The following is a 21,443-nucleotide window of genomic DNA, read 5'->3' as shown; positions in this document are numbered from 1 at the left end:
GGAATCCAGACCTGCCAGCAGCATTGGCGTCCCTGAGCGAGATGTTGGGTCCCGCTTCGTCTGCCTGACGTACGGTCCTCCCGCYTCAGGGTTAGGCTGATGCCGTGCTGGTCCGTGTGTATGCACAGTCCTTCCAAGCCGCTGGGTTTCTAAAAGCAGGTCCCGTTTCCGCCCTCGCCTGTGTGCTTAGGCTGTGTGTTTTACATCGCTTTTGCTGGTGAATCTGTGATAACTCGGCCAAAGCACTGGTACCGGGGCGCTCTTTTTGTTTGTTTTTTAGTCACAGAAGCAGAAAGGTGAGCTTGCGCTTGCTTGTACCCATAAAAAGCGGCAGCCTTAGGAGAGCAGCCTGGCTTCTCTGCTTGCCGTGCCCGGGCCCCGGGGGCACCCGCCGTCTGACAAACCAAGCAGCGAGTGCGAGTTCCCGCAGTGCCCTCCTTTTTCCCTTTTCACCACAAGTCACACGTTTGAAAGCATTAGCAGAAAGAACATTTTCAGAGCTTTTTCAATGTGCCTCTCGGATCCAGACCTCACTCGTTTTGGCACTAACGCTACCACTGTCTTCTGTGGGCTTTGCACCAAGGGAGGTTTTTGTAGGACCATAGTGGTATATACTGGTACACGCAGGTATTGTGGAATGAGACTATTTTGCCTATACAAGGAAGCAGGATTCATAAGGTAAAGCTGTGCTTTATAAAAGGCACCATAAGAAGCTTTTGCAAGGTTACCAAAGTCTTGGATGGTTGTTCTGGGTTCTCCTGAGTCTTCCCAAAGGTTTACACAAACTTTCTGGGAACAGCTCAGTTCTACTAGTGCTGACTTTGTCCTGAGCTGGCAAAGCAGATGCTTAAAAAGAGAACAAGCTATAGAAAACAGTTTTTCAGAAAAGAGATGACATTCACCACGGATGTACTCTTATTTTGGGCAGAATGTAGAATTACGTGTTTTATCCAAACGGTTTCTTCCGTGTGCATGTGTGTGCGTATGTGTATATGTGAGTGAGGTAGCTGAGCTTCTGTGAGTGGGTGTTCAATTTTGGCTAACAAGATCCTATTTCACTTAGATTTTGAAATAACAAGTGACAGCTGTGGGACTTAGAAAAGTGCCATGCTTGGAAGTTATGTTACGACGATTGCATCAGAGCAGTAGGTGTATATATTGGACAGGCTTATTTTGCTCCATGAGGAAAAACATACATCAAGTTATATGAATATTTAGGGATTTTAAAAGCAAATTGAATCAATTTCCTTGAAGGATAAGAGATGGGAGTTGCAAGACACACTGTGTACAAAGAGAAATATAATAAAAATAATTACTGTGCCAAGATTCGTAGATCATGAAATAGAAAGTCTCAGTGGACTTTTTTTGGCAGATTGGTTACCTCTTAGGGAAGGAATTTCAGGGCGGGATCTTATCAATGCATACATATATCTGATGAGAGGATGTAAAGAAGATGGAGCTGGACTCTTCTCAGTGGTGCCCAGTGATGAGACAAGGAGCAATGGAAGACAGGAAATTCCGTCTGAACATAAGATAGCACTTCTTCACTGTGTGGCTGGTTGAACACTGGAACGGGTTGCCCAGAGAGGTGGTGGAGTCTCCATCCTTGACCTGAGCAAAACCCGACTGCACGCGGTCCTGGGCGACCTGCTCTAGCTGCTTGAGCAGAGGCTCGGACCAGACGATCTCCAGGGTCCCTTCGCACCCCAACTACTCTGTGAGTCTGTATTTGAAACTCTTTTTGATAAAACAGAAGATTATCTCTAACATTATTGGGGAGGTCTCAAAAGATTTGAAATAAACAATTTCCCTCTACTATCCGGTTAAAAACAATACTCCAGACTCAGAAATAAGTGCTTTAATGCTCAGAAAGCCACTTGAGCGTTAAAGCAATATCCTAAAAGAAAATCCTCGTTTCTATATAGTTGATTGAAAATGAATTCTTTGGGCTAGCTCATTAGTTGAAGTYGAGCTGGCAGAGACGCAGCGAGCGTGCACAGGTCTGGCCCTGCCCAGCACAGCGCACTGCGTTACGTAGCCTCGTCTGCCTGGCAATAGATCAAGCTGCACCAGCGCTGCCACATAAATCACTTCTGTTCAAGGGCTCGTGCTTCAGAGGTAAAAATTCTCCCTGCYTTTGGCAGATACCTGACTGAGAGAAAGGATTTTTAAGTTCAGTGTTGTTGTAAAATTGGGTTTTTAACACAGGCATTGCTTTTAAAAAGTAGAGGAAGATTAAATAAAAATGAAATGTAGTCATATTTTAAATGATGGCTTTACTGCCAATGTCACTTTAACTGAAAGTTGATTGTAGTGGTTTCCTTATTAGGAAAACACTTTCAATTTTAGGATCTCCTTAATTTTTTTTTCCTTCAAAATTAGAGACTTTTTTTTTAAATATGTCTTTCATAAAATGTGAAATTATTTAGTAGAGTAGTTGTTTTAGCCTTTTGGAAAACAACATCTTTTTACAAATTGAATTATCTAATGGTAGATATTCTAGGCTGTTAAGTGTTTAATAGGTACACTAGAAGAGAAAAACTATTGTCAAACATGGGAAAGGTAAAAGACAGGGAATTAAAGGGTTGTTTGAATATCTCAGGTGTTTTATAATGGAATATGGATCTTTCACCTCTTGGTCATCAATTATTGTAGATGTATGGCTGGGGATGACTGAGTCACCCATACTGGGGAAGGTTGCGACTGTGACGATGTTAGACGTGGTGGTGTTCAAAAGGACTAAAGTGACGTGAACATCCATGTCCCATTGAGCTTCTGTTACAGCTGGACACCTCTTTTAGGTCCTTTGAAGTTTTATTCCAAGTCTCTGTCTTCAGACTCTTCAATCAGTTGTAGCTTCTCAGTTACCCTAGGTTCGTCCACAGAAGACAGGAAAAGCTTTCTCCTATGAATAGGGCATCTATGAGATGGATCCAGGAAAGTGGGGCCAATCTCTTACACTCTGGATTTATAGTGCTGTTTCTCCTGTGTAGGTCATCTTGTAAAAATACAGATCTGTTTTTCTCAGATTATAAAAAAAAATTCAAATTATTCAAGATACAAGAAGCAACTGTCGAGAATGACAGTAGCTGTCTTGCAAGCAGAGCCAGTCTCCTAACCTTGCAAAGAAGCGATCCCAGTAAGAGGTGCAGCAGCAAAGAGCTAGCAGACAAGCACATTAAATACAACCTGCGAAAAGGTTATCACAGCGTTACAAAAAATTGGATCTTCCTTTGCCTTCCTCAGGGCTTTGCTCACTTGGATCAAGGGACTTTATCAGACAACGAGAAGCAGAGCTAGTGCTAAGACTACCAAAAAGTACCTCAGCCTTCTGCCTCGTGCATAAATCCCGGATTACATGACACCAGGCGTGACATGGCTGATTCTTCTGCTCAGTCTTGACATTCGCTAGGCGAACGGCACGGCGCTGCTGCCATGCGCTGCTGGGCTGGCAGGCGTTCGTGTACCCCTCCGCAAGTCTTTACTGTGGCACCTTCTAGCCTCAGTTTGTGCTCTTTCCATCTCTGTTGGTAGTTTATTTAGGCTCTGGAGCACCCATCCAGGTACAAATTGGTAGGTTCACGCTGCGGGTGAATGTTGCAGTTGAGTAGGTAGTGCTGACATGGGGTTTCTGTTTTTCTTTTTTTGTTTTATGCACTGTACTTCCCTAGTCTTTGGAGGAAGCACCTTGGGTCATTGAACCCGGGGACCTGCATATCCCCAGCTGGATTTTATCACCGAGGAAATGTTTTTAATGAGTTGTCTCTTAAGCTACCTCTATGACCCAGTTGTTTGTGTCTGTATGTAATTGGTGGGTGCACTCTTCTAGGAAGCCCCATCTATATACAGATTAGCTGTCTGCTTCTTTTGAAAATGTTATTAATTAATCAGAAAGTTGTGTTATTGGTTTGAACTTTGTAGCTGCCCTTGACACTCTGGAGATTTTATGCAACGATCTAGATATTGTTTATACACAGCAGTCTTTTTTTTAATTACCTTTGATGCTAAGTTTTTAATTGTTCCTTCTGATCTACTACCTGTAACCTGACAGAAGGATCATACAATGGGGAGAGTTTAATTATGGTGTCAGGCAGAGTTGAGTAAGCTCTTAAAAATGTTTGCTCATGAGTTATTTGGCCAAATTCATAAAATGTGAAAGTAGCTTTATAGAAACACAGCCGATGTCAAGATGTAGCATTAATTTGGAAAACCCTGTCCTTGCTGCCCCCACTTCAAACGCGGTGTTTCCAAGGGGCAGGTGTCCATTAAATGGCCTGCCGTTGTACCGATGTTCCTGGGCCCTTGCAAAGGCACGGGGACAGAGGCAGCAGCGGTGCTGCTTGATGTGAGTCTCTAATGAACGCTTAGTTTTGATCTTTTGGCAGCATTTGACGTTAATAGGCTGCAAGTTGCCAAGGAAGTTGGTGACGGGTCTGGGGCTGCTTCCATCCCTGCTCCTACATGACAAGTAATGTTGCTAGAAGATAAGGGTCACTCGCTTGTGAAAGTCATCTGTCTTGTCATCAAAGGGTTAATCATAGGAAAGTGTTGTTTCCATTTGTATGTATTACAAAGCTTCATTCTTATTTATCATTACCAGCCTTTTGTCAACAGTACATCTCTGCTGTATCGCAGCACTTGGCTACATGGTGATTTCCCCTCAGCAGATCTCGGAGCAGAGYGTGGGCTGCCGCTGCAGCCTGGTGAGACCCCTGCTCACTGCTCTGAATTGCCTTGATTCGGTTTCCTTTCCCCAGCATTTTCCCTACTGACCTTCTTTATCTTCTTTAGGGAAAAAGTAATGTCTCAGGTCTGCTGGTAACCGTGCCTTTGCAGAAGTGGTCTCCAATCTGAATGTCATTAAACATTTCCTTTAGATTGTCTTACTGCAGCTGGTTTTTATTAATATTATTGGTTGCTATGAATCCATATTAGCTATATCCTGAGCCTTTTTCCTTTTGTTTGGCATTCTTCTTTGCATTGCACAAGAATTACTTTGCTTGATCAAACAAGGAGTTTGCCCAATCCAAAACCATTGCCATACGTATCGGGGGAAGGTGCAGAAAACCCGGAAGGGGCAATTATCTGAGATCAGTTGTAGTTGTCTTGTCTGGGGATGTTCAAACAGTGTATGTAAGGCTGAGAATGGAGTATCGGCTCCACTGAAACCAGTGTGAGATGTTTCGCAGACTCCAGTATGACCAGGGTTTCATCGGCAGTCCGTGCGCTTGTGTGTGTGCTGCTCTGGAGGGCATGGCAATGACTCTTCTAGAAGACACGTACTCTTGTAGCTTGGAGACTTGGTAGCTCTACAGTTTCAGAGATACAGTTCCCTCTGCTCAGTCGATAATGTTATCTTGGTCGGTTACATGGATCTTTCAGTTCGAGAAACCCTCCCGGTGGTTATGACCTAATCTGTCCTTCCTGAGCGGCGTCCCGCTGACTCCTGTCACTCTGCCACGTTCAGGAAGTGCGTATTTTGTCAAAGCTCTCCCCTCCTGCCAGGTATTCCTGTCATCTGTTCCTCCCTCATTGACTCATCTGTTATAGCACTTGAGCTTCTCATATTGGTATACAGGCCCTTATTACTTCTGTTTCTGGCTGTATGCCTTTTTTTCCTCCCTCTTCCCCCCCCCCCTTTTTTTTWAATTCAGGACCTCTGATACCCTGAGAATATCCAAAATATACCTCTTCCTTTTTGGTCTGTCTGTTTTTTGCAGTTCAATTGTGGATATTCTGTCCTTGTCCCTTGTCTTCGGTTTTCTCTTCATTACTGGCTCTGAATTTTAGAAGGTGTCTTTTTTTTTTTTTTTAAACACTGGACAGAAGGGGATGATACTTTTGCAAACAGGATGCTCTGCCATTTGARTATCTTGTGAGCTTGGCCATTAGAAATGAGTCCGCTCCCACTCTGGGAGGAGTTTTGTTGACCCCTTAATAGCCACCCGTTTTGCCTGCGTACACAGAAACCGGTGGCTGAGCTGGCTGGCACGAGCATCCTTCAGCTGATGTCAGTAACTGCTAAGTTCCTCACCTAAGGACTATTCAGGCCTGATTTGACATAAACCCCATGTGTCTGGAGTCTGAATCCAGGATGGACTTCAGAGTAGGATGGAGAAGGTTGCCCAAAGTGCGTCTGATGGGCGYGTGCTTTTCCTCTTGCTCAGCACCCTGGGTTTTGTAGCGGGGCTCATGACTGATGTACTGCAGTTCCTTTTGTGCTAGAGAGCCGGTCCAGGCAGCATTTCCCTGCTGCTCTTAGTCTGTGAGACTTCCGCCACTGCCATCAGGTGCGGCTTCCCTTGACATGCTCAGCTATAGCGGAAGAGGCTGGGTATTAAAGTGCATTTGAGCAATGGCTGTGTTTGACCCCACAGCAACCGAGGTCAGTTCCTTACGTTTGCTGCCTCCTTTCCCTAGTCTCTTCCTTCATTAAATAACGCTAGGAAATACGCTCTTAGGGACATTCATTTGGTAAGGAAATGAGTTACTAATAAAGCAAACCAGTGCATGKGTGCGACATTCAGGTCATGCAAGGACGGCCAGCGCGGTGGCAGCCGCCCGCGTGCTCGTGACGCTCCCGAGGGGTTGTTGCCGCCCGGTCCTGGGGGGAAGTGGGGGTGGCTCTCCTGCCGCTGCTGCTGGCTGTCCTTGTTGCAGCTCGGTCTGCGAGGACCCTGCGCTCCAGAGCACGCACAAATGTGGCAAAGGGCCTTTGAAATTTTGAAGTGCAGATGAATTGCGGGCAACAGAGCTGCCTATGGCTGTAACAGGCGGATTAATAAAGGGCAGCCCAGCTGTCTTCGTTCCTGCTGCTTTTCTGCAGAAGTGACTCTGCCTTTGAAGAAAGCCCAGTGTTTTCTTCAGCTGCTCTGTGTGTGTTCCTGTTACAGTGAGACGCTGTGTCCCTCAGCAGTTAAAATATTATAGAATTAGAATCTCATATAGCTGGAGAAAAAATGAACAAGCTTTTTGGCCCTGATGCAGAGTCTGCATTGCCAAAAGCTTACCTGCTTTTTCCAAGTTGATCAATTGTTCCAATAAAAGGTGATATTTCTTGTCACAGTCTTGCCCAGTTGCATCCTTAGGCCATCATGGCTACAATCCCCCTGTTTTTATAGTGATACCCCCACTTCTGCCTAGCTACCTGGATGGCTGAGGAAGCTGCCCTACGATGTATCTGACCTCAGTGCTAGGGTTTGCTGTTCTGTAATGCAGGTACGAGGCAGGCAGGAGTGAAGACACATCTCCAATACAGGCAGGTTTAAACTGAAGCCCCTGAGGACTCGCCCCGGTTTGCCCGAAACGTGCCTGGCAGCATCCTGCAGAAGCATCCCCCTTCATCTTCCCTAGCATGCAGCCGGAAGGATGACATGAGAAAAACCTTGCAGATGCTTTCTGCATTAAATAAGGAGCTTTCTCCATGCATTTAAATCACCTATCGCTTACTTTTTATGATTCAGTAGTGAGTTATATTTGTTTTCTATTTTGTAATTAGAGGGCAGAACAGATGGCAAAGCCTCCGTTTAAAGTGATGTATACTGAGTAACTCACGCTTCATGATGCTTGGCATCYTGCACACCAGAACGGGAGAAAAGTTGCTCCTGCTTTTCTCAGCCTTGCTCCCAGATCTTTACAGGGAAACAGTGTTAACAGAAACATCCACCCGATCTTGCTTAACAGCAGCAGCGCTTCTCCCACTGCTAAGCCAACAGACAAAATGGAGTTCAGAGTAGCTGGGAGGACATCAGGAAGCGTCAGGTGCCGTGGATGGTGATGGTGAGACGGACATTATAAAATGTCCAGTTTAGCAGTCGGGGGACCAATATGCCGTTAAAAATGAAGCCTTGGGGTGAAATATGAGCCTGGTTCAGGTGTTTCAGAGCTTCCAAGGAGACAGTCTTTTAGTAAGCGAATGATGCTGATCCYTGATTCATTTCAGCAGGCAGCGTATCTTGACCACATCAGTGTCCTCCTAGTCTCTCCATGACTTACAGTAGTTTTCATCCCTTTTATACTGCTGTCTTGCTTTCTTCCATGCAATAGGTGCAGGCAGGGCTCTGTCTYGGTCCTAGGTAAGCTTGTGTCCTTCCCTGCTTCAGCAAGATGTTATGAAACTTCTTCTGATGAAATAGTTGCTGTTACTATAATGAATGATACTGCAAAACCCCAGAATATAAACATATATTTTTACTTCTAAAAAAGAAAGTTAAATAATTAAAGCTTAAGTTAGAGAAACATTCTTAACATCATACAATAAAATCTTCAAGTCTCTCTAATAGGAAATTTATCTCCTGAAGGAGTGGTTTCCTATGGAGAAAGGGCAACAGAGCTGGTAGCCTATAGGATGCTGCAGCACCCTGCCTTTGCTTTTTGGGATAGATGCTAGATGGACTTTCTTTCCAAAGACATAGGCACGCTTTCCCTTTTCAGAGCAAGCAGGAGCACAGAAGTGGGATAAATCAGTGAAAAATGTGGCTGATGTCAAGCTCCCTGGTGTTGACTTTCTGAGGTTCCTTTCTCTTATCACCCCTTTGGAAGACAGTTTCTCTGCCTGTGGCCCGAGGTCTAGGCAGGTGTAGGCACTGGCTGGCGGGTAGGAATTATTCCCAGAGACACTCGTGCATTTGCAGCTTACCTACCGGATATGATAAAGGACAGTTCAAAGCTCTGCTTTCTCTGCCTCTTCAAATTCTTCTTTTTTTTTCTGTCTTTCCTAACATTAGTGTGGCTGTTTCACCATCATCCATCCATTTCCCCATCTATGCTCTGTATCTTTTCCGCAGCTGCTGTGGTTTGTGAAGCCTATCTAGTACCATGACGAGAGTTCAGAGTGACCCAGGGCTGTTCTGTGCTCTTTTCTCTCCTTCCTGCTGCTTCTACTTCATTAATTTCTCATTCCTTTTCTTTTTTTTGCTTCTGCCGGTCTTTCTCTTGCTTTCAGTTTTCCTTTTTTTTAAAATATATTTGCATCTAAGTTGGCCCTGCTTTGAGCGGGGCATCGGACCAGGTGACAGCCTCTATCATTCTGTGCACTGCAGATTGTCCTTTAAATTGCAGAGTCCACCACCAGCATTGCTAGTCAGGATCCTTTTAGCTGCGCGACCCTGCTTTTTCGTTTTCATGTCACTGCATTGTGGTCTCATTAAAAGGCAGAAAAAGCCTCCAAAGCTGTAATTCATCTTGTACCTAGATGGCATCTTCATTAACACCACCGATGTTAGTTTGATGCTGTGCATCACCCTTTATATTACAGTGCTCTTCGTACGTCTCCGGCTAAAATTTAGGCCTTTGATGCATGGTCGAATTATCACACGTCAGCCGAGTGCCGATGAGAGTCCGTGTGTATACACCTATAGCCCACGGTGTATTTGGGGTAATTCCATTTAGTTTCAGCCATAATGAAAAGGTCACGTAACCTCGCATTGACTGTAGGCTGAAAGCACCCGGCAGTGTCACAGCAGATGAGTTGACAAACGGTAAGCGTTCCAACCACAGCAATCTGACTGCCGATCGGAGACCTGGGTTCAAAGGTATTGGGTTATATATTCTAAACTGAGCAGGGGCAGGCCTTCAGAGACTGAATTTCTGTGGATAGATACTATTTTTCTTACCTGCATGGACTACAGCTGGGTTCAATTGGTGGCCCTATTGATTTTTGTGATACTGTTTCTAGAATAAATTACCAACGCATGTGGAAAGGCGTCAGAATCTGGTCCGACAAACAGAGGGTAGTAGTTGGGGCTTTTATTCTCCTCCTTTTAATTCAAAACTTGTGGCACTTTCTTCCGCTGAAGTAAAATATTTGCTGTGTTTAAGATTACGTTTCTTCCAGGGATTTCTCACTCCAACTGCTTAGTCTTGCTACCTTATAGCCCTAAGCCACTTACTCAGTGCACATTCGTTGTGGAAAATCTGCCTCTGAACCTACTTAGCCTTGGACACAAAGCTGCGAGAAATTTATAAAGGTAGGAGACGTGGTTGGGAAACCGGGTGGCACGTCCCTGTGATCCCTGCCCTGATGAAAACGTCCCAGCCATATAACTGTGTTCATAGACTGCGCTGCGACTGCCAGACAAATACGCTTTTCCCCAGCAGCCTTGTCCTGCTTATCCTCTTTTTTCTTTCTTCTGGGGCAGTAAGGGGAAAGGTTATAGCAGCATTTCAGACTGATATTCGTGCAGCTTGAAGAACCATGGTTTGTCAACTGCTCTCCGAGTGCTGATCTTTTTACATAGCAAATCCTCAGGTTAAGAGAGGCTGAGGGAAGGGAAGAGTGTTTCAATGATTAATATCACTGCTGGGCACCAGAATGTCAGATTGTTGCTGCAAAAGAGACAGAACAAGGAAAAAAAGAAGGGAAGAAGAAAAAAGGAAGGGAAATTCATGGCAGTTATTTGCTGGATGCCTGAAGGGGAGAGAGAGAGGTTTTTAAAGGTGTTTAGGAACCAAAGCATAAAGTAGTTATCTTCATATCTGCATGCATCTCTAGGTGCGTAATGATTTTCAGATAGGAAACCAACCCCTTTTTACTCTTTTGAAAGAAGTTTATTACCCTACAGTCATTACCGAATTAAATAATGCCTTTGACTTGAAAGATGCCTGTTCCCTTCTTACGGTGAAAGATCAGCAAGAAAAAAATGACTGTTATTGTAGAAGCAAGCAAGAGATGCTCAGGTTTGAGAAAAGAAGGTGAGGAGCCAAATCCCCAGGCCGGTACGCGGCTGCGCTGGTCGTGGAGGTGGYGGTGCTCTGCTGGGTGAGTACGAAGGCTCGTGTGCACGGTCTAGGGAAAGGATGCGGCCGATCCCAGTGGTATCTCGCAGGAGGCCAGCACCTGTGCTTCCAGTGCTTATCTGCGAGGGCAAACACGTGCCCAAGAGATGGAGAACAACCTGTGGGCTTGAGCCCTCTTGCCATAACATTTCTGCAAAATGGTAGTGGAGGATTGCATTTTTACATCGTTGAAAGCTGTACAGGTGGGCTGGAGATTTAAGCTAGATTCTCCGAGATAGATTTTGCCCTTGGTCCTCCATCAGTGGCAGCGCTGAGAAGGGCTGTGCCGGGTCCCGCTGAGGAAGCGGCGCCTAGCCCTTCCCGGCCCCCGCGTCGGCCCGGGCGGCTGCCGCTGAGCCTGGCACGGTGAAGGTGCTGAGCAGCAGTATGAAGATGTAAAAGAAGCTGGAACTGACTTTTATTGATGCCATCTATTTTCAGCAAGTAATCAGAGCCAGTTTATTCTCCTTGATAGGGTAGCATGTGAGAAGGTGGAGGAGAGGCAGCCTAAGGGCCTGTGAAGCATCTTAATAAGGATGTTATCCCTGAGATCTGAAAGGTCATTTATTTAACCACTTGTGCTGTTTCTGTTTTCCTTCCTTTGCTTCCTTTCATTAAAGACATAGGAATAGCGTTGCTAATCTGGGTGCTGTTAGGATCAAAAGTAATGTAGGGTACAAGAGCAGTGCAACGAGTGCAGCCTGTAGGAGTTTTCTCTAGGCATTGCTCTTCAGATGAAGCTGATCTGACTTTCAGGACAGGAAATCTCCTGCAAAGGTGGCAGACTCTTCAAGGTGTTTATGTATGTATATTATGATGCCTTGTAGTTATTTAATTAACCACTGAACACCTGTAGACACCTTGGTGTTTTTCTGCTGGTTTGAAACTATTAATGAATGGGAGAAAGAAAATTGCCAGTGCTACAATTTTGCATGGACCTGGAAAGCACAGGTCTGCTCAGGCCTCTAGAGGAAAGGCACTGTTCTCCTCCTCGATACGTTCATTAAACTTCATTGCAGACCTTAAGTGTCTGCAGCGGTGCTAGGAATCGCTGCTGCTCTGCGCTGCCTCCGCAGGAGTCGTTATCCGAGCTCCAGTGCACTCTGCAGTACCACTGACCTAATTCAAAAGGGCTAAGGGATGCTTAAGCCAAAACCTTTTCCCGTTGTTTCTCCCCGCTGGTCATGATGACCAAGTTCATTCTCAGGTTAAAGATCAAACTTTAAGAAGATTTCTCTGGGAATGGAGCCATTGCAGAGAGTGGATTTCACCTGGCTTTGCAGCACAGCACACTGGCTCCGCCGGGGCGCCAGCATCCTTCGGCCCTGGCAGGATTCCTGCTGCCTCCTCCTCCTCCTCGCAAGCCTTGCCTCTCATGGCAGAGCTCTTCATTTCTATGAGGAACAACCCTGCCCACAGGCTCGAGTTTTCCCCTGTCCGTCTAATAAGCAATCACTTAGTGCTGATGACAGGAAAGCTGCCTACAGAAATCAATAGCTGACACGTGGTAGCCATCTCCAGGTGAAGGCAGCAGTGAATACAGATGAGGAGGACAAGTCTCTTGATAGGCAGGAGGTTTACAATGGACTACATTCGTGCAGCTAGGCAGGGATAGGCTTGAAAAAGGGTGCTCTTTGGGATGAAACAGTGGGATTGTGGAGTTCAGTGTCAATAGGGGTAAGGGGTAAACAAAAAGGCATTGTAGGTTTGAATATGTTGTCACCTGGCGTGTGGCAACAACCCAACTCAGTATTTTATTTGAGAAACGCCACATATGAATTGGCATCAATCTGTYGGGATACGTATGTATGTGAGGGTGTGGGTTTGTGCCAGGATTTGGGGCAAGCACTAGGATGAATTCGAGAGGTGCTTTCTTAGCACGGCCGGTGCTGTGTCTGTTCCATAATCCGAACCTGTTGCATGTGGACTTTAGAGAGCGCAACGCTACCGGCTCCTGCCTTTATGCACGAGCTCGGGTTCTGAACGGTTGCAATGATCCCTCGTGACCTTTAAAAATAAACCTCTGCACGCTCACTGAAATAGCTGTTCAGGATATTTGTCAGCTGGTGTGGGAAAGGAGGGGAGCTAGCAAGCAGCGTTCCCCTCTGGTAGAAGTGTTTCTCCCAGTGCTTTGGTGCCGCCTGCTTATGTCGGTCTGAGCGGACACCTGTTAGTCTCGTGGAGGAAGAACAAACCTTTCAGCCTTCTCAAACTCCGCGCAAAGATGCGTTCAAGCCTGCTGCTTTTTGAGATCATAGCATAATATTCCCCGATTCCTCCAAATTGACCCTATTATGTCTGACATTGATTTTTTTTTTTTTTTTTCCTTCTTCTCCTTCTTCTCTCTCCTCCTAAGCCATTTTCCCTCTACTTATCTTGCTGTAAAACTTTATTGTTCCCTTAGGTTATGACTGACTCTCTTGCAGCAAAGTGTTTTATAACACTTTGCAATAAGGATGTTATATAAAAATTAATTGTGTTCTGTACTACAGTCTGTTTTTTGTTTCCTTCCAACTTTCCATTCTTCCTTCACCTTTTAACCTATCCTATTGTACAAAAATAAATACCAGTACGAGTGCGTATTATCCACTGCAGATAAGATATTGTGAACTTTCATTATCGCTAGCAAACTATTTTTTCAGTCTGTGCGGCATGGATTGATTTTGTTATCTTTTCTTGTCTCCTAGACTTCTTGACTTTGGGATCAATCTAATCTTCTCCAACTTTTCTGGTACTCTGTGTGGTTTTTGCCAGTTCTCTGATTAGATCTGACTAGGACATTGTTCTACAGTGACACACTGTAATTTCATACGCCTTCTTTCTCCCCCCCCACCCCAAGATACAGCATAATTTCCAGTGAGATCTTTACAAGTGGTTGCCATGCTGTGAGCCAGTAATTCAACTGGAAATAAGAATGCCCCAGAGCTTCTTTAATTCATATGAATGTGTATTTTAACCACCACACGGTCTCATGACGTGTCAAGAATTTCACTAAAATTTCATCAGCCTCTGTCTTAGATTTTGATTTGTTCTTGCTGGTTAGAGAGATTGGCATGTAAATATTTTCAAGCCCCTTGCAAGCGCTTTTCCTCTGTGATATGGCCAAATATGTACTTTGTATTTCCTTGCAGTAGCTGAAAGCAGCTGGGACCACTGTGCCAGATTACAGAGGCTTTTTAAGGACTGCACTGCACAGTTGAAATGCACGGGGCCTTGTCCTTTACCTGGCTATGCCAAGGTTTGTTCAGGGAATGGGCAAGATGGGAATGGCTGTATTTCACTTTATGCCCCCCAGCATCCATCAGAGGCCTCCCGGAGCAGCTCTGCGACAGCACGAGGTAGCTGGAGCAGGGATCTGCCCCAGTCGCCGCCTCTTCCTTTGGCCGTGCCGCTGCTTCGAGGGGGTGAGACAGCAGGTACAGTGTGCAGGTCATCGTAAACTATCGTCCTCTCTTTCTCCTTTTTCAAGTATTTACAAGTCCTTTGTCCAGAAACGGGCTACCAGAAACGCTTCTGAGCACTATCCTGAGACTGTTTTTCTCTTTGCGTTGTACTTGCAGCAGTGGGGTTTTGTTCTTGGTTAGTCCTCAAGCACAGTTGGAATAAGCGTGATTGTTATGAATAGTAAGATCTAAAAGCTAAGCCTCATCAAAAGCAAGTTAAAGCAATTGGAAAGAAACTCGCTGACTTAATTAGCTTTACAACAGGCCCTTCTCCAAGTCTGCCTATCTACTAAAAAAAAGTGGTAGGGAAAAGCACGTGCAGATGGTTTTGTTCTTCCCTGTTATTTTTTCTTTGGCTACCTTTTGCAAATATCTGACTGTTCCAGCCACCTGTTTTTCTCATTCCTTCCTCATTTCAATAGTATTTGCAAACCACACATGAACTTGCAGGAGCAGATGTTTTACTTTTTTTTCTTTTTTTTTTTTTTTTCCTGAAACCCTGTAAGTAAAAGCTATGTCAGCCACTATGTTCTCCTGCATTTATCAGTCCTTTCCCAAGCGTACAATGAATATTGAAGACAATTCTTTACTTAATTGATATTTCATATTTTCTAGAACTACTGCAAGATGTACATTCAGGTTTTGATCCTGCAAGTCAATAAAACCAGTCACGTGCTTGAACACTTTCCTGGGATCCAGGATTGTCAGGGTCGGTGCGTGAGCATCTTGTCTCTCTGCCAGCAGGAAGGAAGGGTTTGGCTTTGTTGCCCTGAAGCCTCAAAAAAGATGTTTGGGGCTTAGTGTTGCACCATTGAAATCAAGGAACTTTTTTCAAATGCTTCAGCGGATGCACAATTACACATAACCTTCAGATTCGCAGTTTTCCGGCACTTAGGAAATCATTTATACCTTCTAGGGCCTCCCTTGATGAGAGTATAGTTCTCCGAAATGGTGAAAAAGGTCATGAATGTTCATTAGGGGATCTTTACTGATGCCCCTGAAGACCTTATGATCTCATTTTAAACAAGATTGATTACATTTTAATGGCAAACAATTGAAGGTAAGATTATTGCAGGAGTAGGCTCATTTGGTGTAGGTATGAGATGTATATTTTGAGGATTCCGGTGGGATGACATTTTTGTCCCCAGTCATAATTATGCTTACGCAATTTTATTCCTAAGGATTTTGTTGCCAGAATTCAGCTAATAAGCTGCTGGAAATAGGTAAGGCAGAAAGCGAGTCAGGTTGCTCTGAGCGCGCTGTGCTTGTCTCGGCGTTAGTGCGTGTAATGGATGAAGACTAGTTTGCATCGGTGAAGTAGGCAGAGGTGCTTTGAAGATGTGCGTGGAGCAAGCGTATGCAATTGCTTGTCAGCGGGAAACAATTTGCCAACTGGAGATTATATATATATAAAAATACATAGTGAATGTTTCTACACTATAGAGAAATTTGTCTTTATTGGAAGGGAATTACTGTGTAAAAGCCATGTTTTAATGCTTTTAATCCCACTGGGTAATAGCAAATTGAAGAATGAGTCCTATTATTTTCAGTGGGACTCATATAGTAAATGATCTCTCAGTGTAAAGTGGAATTTTTGGTCCTCCCCAAGTTTGTCACCTGTTTTTCTAGGTGTACGAGTGGAGAGGCAGAGCTCCTAGCGAACAGCCTCTGCGCAAAACCAGAGCCTGGCCACTCTCTGTCATTGAGAGCGAATGGTCTGGTCTGAGCAATGTTTTGTCTTTGCTTTTTTTAGTATTTGAAGCACTGACATGCAAGTGACAGTCCTGGATGAGTGTGTGGTCTCTGTGTGGTGTTTGGGTTAGAGTCATTGACTGGATCCTTGGAAAAGAGGATTTGAAAAAGAGCGTGTGGTCGATGTCCGTATGAAGCGAGTGAACTTGCAGTTCTGTGGTGATGCCTCGTGCCATGTGTTTGGCTGCACGAGCTGATGATCACGCCATATCACGTGTCCTTCTGCCCGGGGCTCACACCGTCTCCAGCGCCCACAGTTTATCAGGCTGGCCAGAACACTTTTGCAGCTGATTTGGGAAACAGCTGAATGAAACCAGAACTTTCGAGGTATGCGAGTGCATTGATTGCACTGCCCAAGATGTGCATCTCAGTGACCACCGAGAGTGCGTCCCCAAGAGAAACGATTTCAGAGTTTTGGACTAGCAGGTTCCGAAGCATTGACTTGTAGGAGATAGATGATGTGCTGCATTTTGTGATCTGGAAAGACAACGAGAGAGGTGGGGGGCACCCGGGTGTTGTGGGCCCCTGCCCGGCACTGGCAGCAGAAGGGGGGAGGACAGGTATGGCAGGCAGATGAGGGCAGTTTTCACGTGGAGAGAGCAAGCCTCAGCCAACTGCTCTGAGACAAGAAATTATGTTGCTTTCAGAGACTCATTGGTGGAATCTAATTAAACTGCTGCATAAAAGGGACTAAAAAATTCCCCTTAAGTGGATTTGTTTGCTGGCAATTTGATATGAAATCAGGGGACTAGGAACAGATGATTAGGTTTTTTTTTTTTGGTTTGGTTTTAAAAGATTAGGAACTACAAAATACATAATACAGACTTCTGGCATCATTAGCAATTCCTCTAGCTTTATTTTCCCTGTCACTCTGTAATGAGTAATGAGCTAAGCTGGTATTAAAGCAGGCTTAACAAGCTATTGCTTTTTAAATTGCAGGTCTCCCAATATGTCCCTCTCTTTATTATTAATTTTAAATAACTCCCACTTTTGTTGCTGCCTTTCCGTTCCTTGTGAATTTTGCATAACGTTTGCACTCGCACACCTTCAGTCCTCCGAGAAGAGGTGCGGCGATGGGGCTGTCCTGTTCCCCAGCATACGGGAACAAAGGACGCTCCTCGGCGATGAAAGGTCAGAAAAACCAGGATCAAAGCCGGAAATCTTCTTTACACACCGAGAGTCTGTGAAATTCACTGTTGCGTTGAAGCTGCTGGAGTGCCTGAAAGGCCCTCAAAATTTCAAGGGTCTTAACAGCATTTCTGATTGTGCTGCTGAAAATAACAGTAAGAGTCTTTGAAACCCATCTCTGGCCACTTGGCTGTAAGGAGGCTGGTTGAAGCCCCGGTCCTGTTCAACTGGTATTTCCTATCCATCCAGCTCAAAAAGGGTTTTATTGATCAATGATGCGGGTTTCGAGGTCAAAAGACACTTTGGCACAGAATTGCACAGGTTGAATTGATCAGAGAAGGTATGATAGGGGTAGGAGAGAAGGATGAATGCAATCTCATATGCTCCGATTTTCCATTTTGCGTAGTATAAAAACAGAAGATATCCAGCAAAGAGTAAAGATCACTTTTACAGTGGTAAAGAAGAATGTTTCTATGTACTGTGCAATTAACCTGCTCGAGCTCATTCTGATATGGTATCGATGAAGGTGGGAGAAACGTTTTTGAACATGAAATTTGGGATCCTGCGTTCCTCTTTGAAAAAGGCTGTGGCATTGAAGATGCTTGGGTTTCTTGAGGCACTTCAATTCCTGAGTTGCCTGCGCATAATGAAGATATAAATCTTCATGTGTTAAGATTTAACACACTTAGAGGGTTTGGAAGAAGCTTTCTGTGTGGAATATATGATTTCATTGTACGCTCTGGAATTTCCTTCCCCTTCTCTGAGGCATCTGCCACTGTCAGAGATAAGTTATAAAAGTAGGTGAATTGCTGATCTGATTTGAAATTTCCAGTGCCTATCCGAAGAGACAGTAATGCTAGCAGCAGGAAGAAAGCATATTTCCCCCTCTTCATACAAACATAAATGAATTCAAGGCCAAGACTTTAGAAATGACTAGTGATTCGGGGTGCCTCGGTTTTGTCATGCTTGACCTGCGAGCTTCCTTTGAAGGGACTTGATTTCTTAGAAAAGAGAGTGCTTGTGCCTCAGGTACTGTGTGCAGTGGTGGCCCCTCTTGTCCCAGAAAGGCTCTGACAGCTGTAAGCATACAGAGAAGGGAGATAAGGCTACTGAAGATGTGGAATGGCTTCTGCATGAGGGATCTTTAAATATAGTAGGTCTCTTCAGTCTAGGAAACAGATGGCTGAGGATGGACTTGAAAAGTTTTATAAGCATAAAATTACAGATTGCATGGAAAAAGGTGAATGAGGAATGATTGCTTAAGGTCTTCCCGTAGAGGAACTTGGGGGCATCTAATGCAATTAGCAAGTCGCAGGAGCAAACAAAAGAAAATACTTTCTTAAAGCCTATGTGGTTAAGCCTGTGGAATTTGTTGCCGTAGGGCGTCCTGGGGACCACATGAGTTCAAGAAAGAGAAATTTGRGAAGAAAACCCTATTAAAGTGTGTTAAATATGAAGAAAACCCTCCAGGCTCAGGAAGTTCCCGAGCGCCGCTGGGACTGGGCGACACGCTGCCTCTGCCGCGGCGCTTTGCTAGGGCTCTGGTGTGCGGCGCGGGCAGACGCTCGCTGCCCCTCCGGCTCGATGCAGCCATTCCTCTGCAAAATACTGGGCTTGCACCTGCTGGAAAACAGGCTCTGTGAAAACAGCTCAGTTTAGGCACAAACGATAGGTGGCTTCAAATCCCTCGCTGCACTTCAGGCCATAAAATGCCAGATTTTAAAGCATTAGTTGTACAGACCGTCACCTTGCTCTGTGCCTGGCCGCAGAGCTACAGGATAGCTTGTGGGTTAAGGTGTTATTTGCTGCAGGCACGAGGACTCGAATTCAGCCCTCACTCTGAGCAAAGGAGAAGGCCTTAGGCTAAGTGATAGCCTCAGCTGAGTGATGCCGTCTTATTCTCAGTATGAGCGTAAGCGTAAATCCATCTAAATATTGTTCTACGTGACAGAGCTTAACAGTTCCAGCGAGGAGTCATTATGGACTATCGAGTGAATAGAATGTATTTAGAAAAAACCTACCAGCCTGCATAGATGTTTACCCGATGGCTTAGTGCACGTAGGCAGAGGAGTGGTTATGCTGTCAGCGTTGCTGTGTACCTGTCACAGTGTTTTCTCTTCTATAGTATACTTATTTATACAATCAGATTGAAAACTTAAATCCATAAGAGCTGCCGCAGGCTGGGGCGTGTACGTGCTCTCTGATGGCGGGAACAGCTTTTGAAACAGAAAAGCAGTTCCTTTAAAATATTCAAGGCACACACTTGTTTTCTTTTCACACCTTCAGGCAAGCACAAAAAAGAAGGGGTGGGAAGAAGAGAAGGAGGTTTCCTTAATTCTCCCTGGGAGAATTCCCAGCTCTGTTCAGCCTGATTTGCCCTCGGGCGAAAGGAGCTTCCCGGCTTTGCAGGGAGCAGCCTGAACGATTCGGAGGACCCGTCTGGCAGCAGCGCCTGCTCCGGGCCCAGCCCCTCCGCTGACACCCCGGTCGGGGTCTCCAGTTCTGCCAGGTTTCGCTTGTCGAGAAGGGCCGGGTAGCAGTAGCTCCCCTCTTCCTGGGCGTTTTGCCTCCGGGCCTGGTCGCTGGCCTTTTGCTCCGCAGGTGGGGTTACGGGATGCTGGCAGTGCACAGTGTGCCCCATGTTTGGGGAGGGCTCCGCACGTGGGTGAATGAGTTCGTAGCTGGATTTTGTGCTTGCAGCTTCACTGGGCTCTGTGTGCAAGGTGCTGCACAAACACTTAGGAAGGGCATTTCTGCCCAGAAAAGTGCAAAAAGGCAGGAAGAATTAGAAAAGGGATTTCATGGGTCAAGAGCTGAGCTTAAATAACTTGCGAAGTGTCAGACAAGGAGTATGTTGCAGAGTTGGAGCTGATACAAGATGCACTGGGCACAATAAAAAGGCAAGTTCTTGTTTGATGTTTGCCGTTGGGTTTAGGCAAAGTAAGCTCGCGGCAGCTGCACCTTTTGCTGTCRAGAGCTAAGCGTCAGCCTGAGCCCAAGCAGCATCTGAGAGTGCTCGGCCTGGCGTGTCTCCTCAGACCCGTTTTGGCACTTTTCATAGCTTATTTGGCAGGTTGACGTGATTCTCTGTCTCTGCTCAGGGGAACTGCGAACCTGGAATCCCAGGAACAGCCGGGAATGTGCAGTAAGGGATGTCGGCAGGTTTGCATTTACAGCGCAAACACTTCGTTGTGCCTTGCCTGGGTGCAGCCGCTCTGGTCAGCCTGCGACTCTGCAAAACACAGAGTTTGTTCCCGTTCAGAGAAACGGTTACACACGTGGAAAAAAGCAAAAGCATCTATCTATCTTTAAATAAAATCAACGAGGAAGGATCATCAGTAATAACAATTCAGCTTCCAAGCTGCTGCGGTGCTGGCAGAGGCAGCCTCTTGGGGGAATGGGGACGAGAGGGGACGGGAAAGCACGGGGCGCTCGCGCTGCGGGAGGGCGGCAGGAGCAGCAGTCTGCTGTGCCGCTGCCTGGGGCGCGGGGCTGGGGAAGCAACCGGGAGGTGCCCGCGCCGCCTGCGGCCTGGCCACCCTCAGCCGCCTTCCCTCGCGCCTGCTGCGCGTTGAAGGCAGGGGAGGGTCTGTTGTTTTTCCACCTCTCTCTGTTCCCTGTTATCATAGGGCAATGGTGGTCAACGTTTAGGTATTGGTGCATCCTCTCTCGAGCGCTGCTATCACTGAGGAGCTACTTGCTGTATTTCAAAGATTTTTTAAAGCCTGAGCATATTTATATTTTAGAGTGTAGTTTTGGTTAGGGAAGTGACTAAGTAAAAATAACCCCATCGTTATTCCAGCATTGTTCCCTGGTGTGTTTTCAAGTCATTTGATTATTTTGACAAACACAGGTCTTTACGCTGCTTCTCCCTGCAGAGCTTGTAAAACTATGGAAGAGTGACCTGGAGTCTCTTCTGCCTAGAGCAGCTGCTGCTTAACTCCTCAGCAGAGCCCTGAACATGCAGTCCTGAGCCTGTGTTACCTGGGGTGCTGCTAGAGACAGGAGACGTGCAGTGTGATTTTTCCAATCCTAAAATGAGATTTCTGGACAGTCGGGAAAAAAAACACCTCACTGAGTTGTGAATGGAGCGGCACTGAATGGATACAGGTCTTTGCTGCCACGTCTTTCCGACCGCTCGCTCTGATGGTGGCTCATAGATTCAGCTGGGCCCACATCAGAAGACTGGGGTAAGAGATGCATCTTATCTGATCAGAGCAGTGCATAAAAWATACAGCTTTGGTGAAGAATTTGCTTCTGCCTCCGTCTGGCTGTGACTGTTATCTCCTCTCTCCTGTCACAGAGGCTGGTATTTTTGGGGCTTATGAAGTATGGTGTTTCTGG

General features: G+C 45.6%; 1 protein-coding gene across 6 annotated transcripts in view; it reads left to right on the top strand.

Annotated features, from left to right (window-relative positions):
- The window catches only part of TSPAN4 (tetraspanin 4), a 282,853-nt gene that overhangs the window by 97,019 nt on the left and 164,391 nt on the right, over positions 1 to 21,443 (top strand). The window lies entirely within an intron of this gene.

Source organism: Apteryx rowi, unplaced genomic scaffold, assembly GCF_003343035.1.
Source record: "Apteryx rowi isolate R43461 unplaced genomic scaffold, aptRow1 scaffold_152, whole genome shotgun sequence".
NCBI classification, from domain to species: domain Eukaryota; kingdom Metazoa; phylum Chordata; class Aves; order Apterygiformes; family Apterygidae; genus Apteryx; species Apteryx rowi.
The sequence above is the reverse complement of the archived record's forward strand: the minus strand, read 5'-3'. Positions and strand labels throughout refer to the sequence as shown.